The 9,820-nt window shown below is 39.8% G+C and overlaps 1 non-coding gene across 1 annotated transcript; it reads right to left on the bottom strand.

The window, feature by feature from the left end:
- Positions 1 to 9,399: 9,399 nt before the first annotated feature.
- Positions 9,400 to 9,507, bottom strand: LOC122726987. Its single transcript, XR_006352974.1, has one exon. It is a non-coding gene; the product is annotated as a U6 spliceosomal RNA (small nuclear RNA).
- Positions 9,508 to 9,820: the final 313 nt, after the last annotated feature.

Below are 9,820 nucleotides of genomic sequence, written 5' to 3'. Positions count from 1 at the left end.
CACCTCCACAAAATTGTAGTGTGGGGAATGCATTATATAAATTTTAATGTAAAGTTAGTTGCTATTCTGATTTTTTTTTCATAGATGTGTGGCCTCCTTCATGAGTGCAGATTTCAAATCTATCCATACCTCCTCTTTCGTGTGCTGCTTGTCCATGTTTTCCCATATACTCTCTAATACACAGTATAATGGGTAGGTTCTTGGTTTAGTAGGTTATCAGTTCAGAGATACCAGTGTAGCACTCAGGTTGCTCATGCTAAATCTTTTACTCTGAATATTAGCACTCTTCTCTTTTCCAATAATATTTTTCCTCAATGATGTCTCTTAGGACACTTCTTGCACATGTCATTGTTGGTTGATGCGGCTACAGCCTTTATTGCTTTCACTGAGCTTCTTCCCATTGTCTTTTGATGCTTTGGAAATTGAGATGCTCCATGAAGAATTAAAGAGATAACTTTTTGTTTCAGAGAGCAGCTTGGAATCATTGAAAGCACTGTCCAGTTTCCTACATGTAATACTGTCCTTTCTCTTTCCTCTATTTACTTCTGGCTATCTCATCATTTATGAGTTTAACAGGGCCTCCTCAATATGTAAGTATGGGTGAGACCAAGTCAGTGGACTGTAAGTGCAGCTAGATCTCATAATATGACAGTGATCATTCTCCATTCATTTATCTTTTCCTGTTTGGTTTGTTGCACTTATCTCTTTTGAGTAGTTGTAATTCTCACTGAGCAGGGGATAGATCATAATTGATATAATGCAGTCCCTTTGAGATTACCTTCCAATACCCTGTATATATCTCATATATACATTGTTGTTTACCTCATTATATTGTGAAGTTCTTGAAGTCAGAGACTGTCATTTTGCTTTTCTTTATATGACTTACACATTGTTCTTTCCTGGTGCATTTTAAAATCTTTTCTGGGGGTGTTTGTGGGTATCTGGGCTCCTTTAAGTTCTACACACTGCTGTCTTCCTATTGTTCCTGATCTTTCAGACCATTCACTTTGGCTCAGCAATCACATCCTCTACACAGACCACTGAATCTGAAGCAGTTCTCATGTCATCAAATAGTCATTTCCTGTCTGTTAAGATATTGTCAACTTCCCAAGCTTGGATTGGGCAGAAGAGATGAGAAAATTCCCTTTCTCTCTACAGAGACTATGGGTGTAGAGTATTGCACAGACTGCCAGATTCAATTTGTGTGTTGCTTCATTTTGATGAGTAACTTCCCCTCTGCCCCCTCTAAATCTTTGTTATAAGGTTGTGATTTCCTTGGTATAGGGAGCTCTTGGGAGAGGAAACTCTTTCTGCCAAGGCAGGTCAGCGCATTTAGAGGTCTGTTTTTATTCTCTGCCAATGCAGGTCAGCACATTGCAATTTAAAATATTAAAGAGTTTCTGAGAGCATTGAGGAGAGGTTAAGTGACTTGTCTACAGTCACATAGCAGTATATGTCACAGGCTAAGTTTGAACCTAGGTCTTTCTGGCTTCATGAACAGCTATTTACTAGAAAATGTTTATCAAGTGATGGCTCTCTGGGTAAGACAGGGGGAGAAATATATTCGGAAACAAAGGTGATGTGAAAACAATAGATAGTCTTACAGTTTAAGGAGAAATATCACCATGCGTCCTTATGTCACATTTACATTTTAAGCACCGGTTTTGGATGACCCTATCCATTTCTTTGTAGATTTTCCTGCTCTTTATCCTAGTCCTAGTTCATTGCATTAGCTTTGGATTTAAGGAGATTTCAAAAAGAAGCAGATGGCCAGTAAACACTTAAAACATGCTTTTATCAGGGCACATTTATTATATATATATATATAATATATCATATATATATTATATATTTGCAGGCAACGGGGGTAAAGTGACTTGCCCACGGTCACACAGCTAGTAAGTGTCAAGTGTCTGAGGCCGGGATTTGAACTCAGGTACTCCTGATCCAGGGCGGTGCTTTAAGCACTGCGCCATCTAGCTGCCCCCGATCAGGGCACATTTAAATTCATATACGGGAAAACCTAAGTTTACCGAAATACCTGGAGGCCATGGGCATAGGTGAAACAGGGCATCAATAGAACAGCTTAATGACACCTTCCCATCACAGCTACCCCCCAAACTCCTCCAAAGAAGAGTGGCAATGGATAGCTTGAAACCACAGTAGCAACATCATTTCCACAGCACAATTGGTAGACTGCTCCTGATCAGGACAGCAACCCAAACCTCCAAGCTGGAGTAGCAATTAGGCTACTCCACATACAACAAAGAGCAAACTCAGACCTCTTTATTCATATAAATATTTTGTTATTTTCCAGTTACATCTAGACATAGTTTTCAACATTTGCTTTTAAAAGATTTCTAGTTTCAAATTTTTCTCCCTTCCTCCCCTCCCCTTCCCCTCCCCCAAACAGAAGCAATCTGATATAGGTTATATATGTACAATGCCTCCTCATCACAGACAAGGAAAGGATACTACTGAGGTGCTCAATGGTACAGGTAAGTTGGCTAAGTACTATAATAGATAGAGCACTGGACTTGGTATCAAGAAGACGAGTTCAAACACAGATTAACTGTGTAATCTTGGACAAGTCATTTAAACTCCCTGACTTATTTTGATTATCTGCAAAGTGGGGAATACTAGTAACATTTATTTCATAGGTTTGTTTCAAGGAAAAAATGAGATAATGTGCATGAAGGGTTTTGCAAGCCTGAAAATACTATATAAATGCAAGCTGCTATTACTGTAGGGATGACCAGTTTGTAAAATCATCTTGATGCTTTCTTGCTCCCTATTTGTGTACATAAAGGCTGCTTCTTGCTTATGTGCAGCTAGTTAGTTTTCTGATGTCACAGCAAGGGAGACAAGGAGTCTAAACTGGTGAGGTCCTATTGTATAAGCACAGGGCCAGAAAATTTCTGGAATGGAAGAATTCAGGCAATTGAGATAAAAAGTTGAGGGGAAAGTTGGAGACAGGATGAAGGGGCAGAGTCTAGAGCAGAAGCTCTAAGTGCTGGTCCCCTCAAATCGGAGAGGTAGTTTGGGCTATGAGAGCTCTTATGGTATCATGCAAAGAAGTCTGAGTTAATGGCTAATATTAAAAAGGAAATAATAAATGTGGAGAAGTTGTGGAAAAATTGGAACACTAATGCATTGTTGGTGGAGCTGTTAACTGATTCAGCCATTCTGGAGAACAGTTGGAACTTTGCCAAAGGGTTATAAAGTTGTGCATACCCTTTGACCCAGCAATACCACTATTAGGTCTTTTTTTCCCAGGAAGATCATGGAAAAGGGAAAGGGCCCACATGTATAAAATATTTATAGCTGCTCTTTTTATGGTAGCAAGGGATTGGAAATTGAGGGGTTGACCATCAATTGGGGAATGGTTGAACAAGTTGTGGTATATGAATGTAATGGAATACAATAGTGCTGTAAGAATGATGAGCAGGTGGATTTCAGAGAACCTGGAAGGACTTGCATGAACTGATGATGAGTGTAGGTGAGCAGAACCAGGAGAACATTGTACATGGCATCAACATTATGTGTATCAAGTAACCTGATAGACTTGATTCTTCTTAGCAATACAATGGTCCAAGATAGTTCCAAAGGACTCATGATGGAAAAAGCTCTCCAAATCCAGAAAAAAAAGAATTGTGGAATCTAGATGTAGATCGAACCATACTATTTCTATTGTTTGCTGTTGTTGTTTTTCTTTTTTGAGGTTTTCCCTTTTTGCTCTGATTCTTCTCTCATTAAGTCACTAACGCAGAATATGCTTAAATGTGATTGTACATATATAACCTATATCAGATTGCTTGCTGTCTTTGGGGAGGGGGAAGGAGGGGAGAGAGAGGGAGAAAAAAATTGAAACTAGAAATCTTTTAAAAGCAAATGTTGAAAACTATCTCTAGATGTAAACTGGAAAATACTAAAATATTTAAATGAAAAATAGAGGTCTGAGTTGCTCTTTGTTGTCTGTGGTTCCCTGGTGTGCAGATCCTTCTTTCCCAGTGGGGCCAAGCAGAAGGTACTGTCTACAATCCTTTCTCAGATCCAAGCGGAAGCTGGCCACTCTTTTCCTTGCTTTCTCTTTGTCAAGAGCTCTCACTAGTGTTGAGGGTGGGTACAGGGTACCATGATAGTTCCATTTGACAGGAGGATAGAGGTTAAGGAACTGGTGTATTCCTGAAACAGAGACTAGGGAGGTTCGGTCAGTAACACACTGTGAGAGGGTGGTGGCAGAAGGGCATCCCCATAAAAGGTATTTGACCCACTACATCCACTGGCAATATAAATATAGGATTAAAAATTTATAGCTAAAGGAGACTTTAGCGGTCATTGATTCCAATCCCCAGATTTTACGATGAAAAATGGAGGAATTAGTGATTTGTCCAATGTCATATAGGTAGTTAATGGCAGGCCTGAAATTTGAACCCAGGTTTTATAATTCCAAACATGATTCTCTTTCATCTATACCAGTTTGCCTGTGTGGGTATAACTCAGTAAACAGGATCAGACTGCCTTGGGATTGTTATTTTGTTGGGAACTGGAATAATTTCCAGGTTTAAGATGCCAGAAGTGACAGCAGGTAGTTAGCATTCAATCACTCTTTTCAAAGTTTCATTTAGGTAGCTGGAGTACCCCTGTCAGTAATATCAAATAGGCCAAGCGTGCTTCCTTGGGTGCCAAAGAGTGTGATAACAGGGTTTTCCCAGGATACTCCAGGGGAGTTGTAAAGCCCAAATGCCTCCCCTTCTCTTTTGTAAATTAGGTCAGGCCTAATTGAGAAGGTGACTATCAGGATGTCCCATTTTTTTCCCAAGTTGAGATGACTCATAGGTCTGGAGAGAAAGACAGAGCCTGATCTGAGAACATCGAAGCAGCCTGTATTTGCACACAGAGGGAGCAGGGAACCTGGCAGGTGTCAAGATGGTTTTGCTAACTTGCAAATGAATGAAACTTTCCTTGCCTTAGCATGAAGGTAGAAATGTATTATAGAATGTCACAGAGAGATGGGACCATAGACATCAAGTCCACTCATCTTATTACCATTCCACATCTCTTAATTTACAGATGAGTAACCTGAGGTTTGCAAAGGTGAATGAACTTACTAGTGAATGACAAATACAGGATTAGAAACTCATCTCTTCCATTTAAATCCCAAACCCCATTTCCTATACAATTATCTCTTCAGTATCACTTGGGTTAAGGGTGTGGTACCCCCTTAATCTGTACAATCTGCATAGATCTTTTTGATCCTCCCCTTGGAACAGAGAAGAAATCGGATTTTTTTTTCTTTTTCTTGTATGGGGTGTTTACAGTACCTTATTGTAAAATTTGGGTTAGGCTGTGCCATCTGCTGGCCTTTTCATGTTTTCTGTGGCTTCTACAAAACTCCCCCCAAATCCCATTTAATTTCTTATGCTGACCTGTGATATATTGAAACTGCCATGGGGAAAGTTGTGATATGGGATAACCGTATTACAGTTCTTACCAACGTGCATCATTCAAATGCATTTTTTAACTCAATAGTCAAGGGGCCACTATTAGGTGCACGGTTTCAAGAAGAAAAATTTTTTAAATGGTAAGGCCCTTAGAGGCAGGGATTTTGTATTTATTCCTCCAGCCCTTTGAACTCAGTTTTAAAGTATGCCAAGTGCTTTTTCCACATGATCTCATTGGATCCTTACAACAATATGTGAAATTGAGAAAGTTTATGTGACTTGCCTAGGGTCATATGCCTAGTAAGTGTCTGATGCAGGATTCAGACTCATATCTTCCTGAGTCTAAGTCCAATATTCTATCCACTGTGCAACTAATCCAGCTTCCTCAATCCTCTAGAGATGAAGATCTGATGCTTAGTCCTCAGATTCAAAGCATCTCCTAGTTTATACTGTTGGCTTACCTAATACCCTGGCTCCACTTCATGCCCTGATGAGGCTTAAGAAATGTTAGGTAGGGTGGCTGATCTTTTTTAGTTGCAATTCATTAACTCACTTTCATGAATATTAAGCAGAGGTCTCTGTAGGAGACACAAGGCTTACTCAAGACAGGGGCCTGTCCTCAGGAAGCTTATAGTCTGGGGGAAGAATAATTCCTGAAAATTAGTCACATTTTTTTCTTTTAATTAACATTTTTATTTAAAGTTTTGATTTCCAAATCCTCCTCCCTTCTCCTCCCCACTCCCTAAGATAGTAAGCAATCATATAAGTTATTACTCACATTTATATATCACCTTCCTCCCAAGGATGCTTAGCCCCATTGTATAGAATGAGGCAATGAGATTGTGACTTGTCCACAATCAAACATTCATAAATGCAGGTTTGCCTGAGCCCATGTTTTCTGACTTCCAACCCAGCACTCTTCCCTTCTTCCTTGCTGGCATGATGGTCAGTCAGTCAGTCAGCTCAATAAGCATTTATTTAGTACTTATTATGTACCAGACATGGTTCTAAGTGCTAGGGATGCAGGAAAAGCAAAAAATATTAGCTCTATCCTCAACGGAACTTGCATTCAAACCAGGGAGACTGCATGCAATAAATATATGCAGATATCAATATACAGAATAAGATGGAAGGTACTCTGAGAGGGGGAAGGCATAAACAGCTGGGATGGAGAGATAGAGCGGTGACAAAGTACCAGAAAAGGCCTTCTGCAGAATGTGGGATTTGACCTGAGTCATAAAGGATGAAAGAAAAACTGAGGCAGAGGCTCAATGATATTAAATACAGTCGGCCTAAGGAATTATGGGAATCTACCAATCCAAAGACCATCTGCCACACAAAGAACATATAATTACACTGTTGGTTTTCTTAAAATTCCACCATTTTGTTCCTCTGCCCTGTGCCAAATTGCCACAATCACTTTCCTAGCAGACAAAATCTAGGTCATATTCTCCATGCCTAAGGTGGCCAACATCAATAAAGCAAATCATGTCTCCCATGTATCTCTGTGGGAGAAGTCCTCTGTATCACATACCTAGCCTACAGTAGCACAAACATTGCTTATTTCATAGTTGACCCCATCATTATAGTGCTGTGAACACACCAGCTAGCATCTATTTTTTTAATCCAACTCATTTGCCAGCTAAACATTTCAGTAGCATATTGCATGAGTGAACCCTATAGTTAATTAACCTTCTATTACTTTTGCTACCATATGAAAAATGGATATTCAACTAAGTTATGGACTTACCCTTGTTTCACCACCTCTTAGCAAACATTAAGACTGATGTTATTAGTATAGTAGCTGGGACTAGTTTTTCCAATTTGGCAGCTGCCCAGCCTGGTGTGTTTTGAGGTCCTCTGGAAAGAGACCTCTACTGCTTTTCTCCCCTAAACCCCTCCTCAACTGAATTGCACCACTAGAGATTGATTCCTTTGGGTTTTCAGGACTTCATGAGAGGCATCTGGGAAATACCACTGACCTTGGAGAAATACCACTGACCTTGGAGAGAGAAGGGCTAGATATGAAAGCCCAAATTTGGCACTGGTTGTATGTGCACAAGCTCCTTGGGTAGCAGCCTCTCCAATCCTGGCTTCCTTATCTGACAGATGGGTTTTAACAAGACCTTCATGATCTCCCTCCCTCACAAGGGTTGTCCTTGAAGAAAAGGCTTTATAAGTTGTAGAGAACTATGGAATAGGAGTAATTATTTCAAAATTGAAATCCTGTCTTGAACGGTTTTGCCTGCATGATTTTAGGATCATAGGCCTATAGATTAGAGCGGAAAAGGACTTTGGAGATAATCTAATCGATCTCCTTTGTTGTAAAGATGAATAAACTGAGGTCCAGAAAGGTGACTTACACAAGTTAAATAGTAGTATATGGCAGAAACAGGATTTAAACCAGGCATTCTGGCTCCTAATTATAGATAGATATAGATAGATAGACAGATGATAGATAGATAGATAGATGGATGGATGGATGATAGATTAGATATATAGATATATGAATAGATGATAGATGAATAAATAGATAGATAGATAGGTAGACAGACAGACAGACAAGGCAGTTAGGTGTCACAGTGGAGAGTGCTGGACCTGGAGTCAGGAAGACTCATCTTCCTGAATTCAAATCTGACCTCAGAGACTTACTAGCTGTGTGACCCTGGGCAAATCAGTTAACCCTTTTTGTCTCAGTTTCTTCATCTGTAAAATGTGTTGGAAAAGGAAATAGCAAACCACTTTAGTATCTTTGCCAAAAAAAAACCAAAATGGGGTTACAGAGAGTCGGATACAACTCAACAACAAGAACAGATAGATAAACACTGTGCTAAGCACTGGGGATCCAAATATAAGCATGCCTTCATGAAGCTTATATTCTAATAGGGGCAAGACAAGATACATAAAGGAGAGCTGGGGATGAGTGGCAGCATGGTTTGGAAATGCCTGATTCTAGACAAGATAAGGCAAAAGCTCACCAGTAAGAGTCCAGGTAGTCTGCCCTAGAGGCAGAGGCTGAGTCCAGTGGGATGGGGTTAGGAAGAATGAGGAATATGGCTGCAGTGCAGGTTTGGAAATAGTGCCATGATATAACACAGAGGCCTCATTCTGGGCAAGATAAGACTCCAGGTCCTCTATCAGAGTCCTGAGTGGTCTGAGGGGCAGACTTTAGGGTTCTGCTATGTGTATGTGGGGAAGGGTAGAGAGATGAGAATGGTGGTTATAACCTCAGATCTTATATATGTGGGTACAGGTGGTACAATGGAGAACAATGAAAATACATCCTTTTTCAGAGTTAGAAGAGAGTGGAAAAGGTAAGATTCATACAATTGAATTTGGGGTTAGCTCTTAATGTCAATTTTATATGCAAACCTTGCTTTGAGTGGACTCCAGAAGCACCATATATATTGTGGAGGGTCAACATGGTGCAAGGGAGAGAGCTCTGTGGACTTGGAATCAAAAGACCTGATTCAGGCCCTGTGACTTGAGGCCCTGCATCCTTGGACAAATTAGTTCACAGCATTCAGCTTGTCACCTCATCTGTGAAATGTTGGGGTTGGAGTAGAAGACCATTTAGGTCCCATTGCACAATTTCACAGATTAGAAAGGATTTCAGAAGTCATTTAGGCCAACCCATATCTGGGCAGAAATCCCAGTGATCATTCCTGATAATCATCATTGAGTTTTTTCTTGAAGATGTCCAGAGATAGGGAATTCATTCACTTCCCAAGGAAGCCCATTCTATTATTGGATATTTCTGTTGGGAAACTTCCTTATATCAACTTCCAGAGCTTTATAGCTCCCCAAGTTGTAGTAGATAGAATACCAGACTTATAGTTAAGAAGACTTGGGTTCAAATTTCACCTTGGACCCTGTGACACTGGCCAAGTTGTTTAGCCTTTCTGTGCAATAGTTTTCTCATTTATAAAAGGAAAGGTTGAAGTTAAAGGCCTCCAAGTTCCCTTCTATTCTTTATGAATTTGCATGTCATCCTTGAGTAGGGGCCATACTAATCTTCCCTGTATCGTTTCAATTTTAGTATATGTGCTGCTGAAGCTAGCACCCCTTCTAGTCTTTAATTTATGATTATAGTTTTCCCTTCAGGGGCAAAGCAAAAATCCCCTTAAATTACACTAACTATGCTTTTAGGCATGAGAGTATACAAATACATTTTAGAAAGATTACCAATTCTGATTTTTAAAAACAGGGCTTTTTTGGAGGGAGGGGGGGTTAGAATTTTAGTGAAATTCATGCCTTGAGCACTTCTGGTTGTGAAGATCTAAGTATAATTAGTTCTTTTTGATATACTGTCGTTTTCCATTCATTACAGGCCCACAGAAAGGTGATTATAACCTATCTCTAACATAATAGAAAAC

Source organism: Dromiciops gliroides, chromosome 4 (genome assembly GCF_019393635.1).
Source record: "Dromiciops gliroides isolate mDroGli1 chromosome 4, mDroGli1.pri, whole genome shotgun sequence".
In the NCBI taxonomy this organism is placed as follows: domain Eukaryota; kingdom Metazoa; phylum Chordata; class Mammalia; order Microbiotheria; family Microbiotheriidae; genus Dromiciops; species Dromiciops gliroides.
The sequence above is the reverse complement of the archived record's forward strand: the minus strand, read 5'-3'. Positions and strand labels throughout refer to the sequence as shown.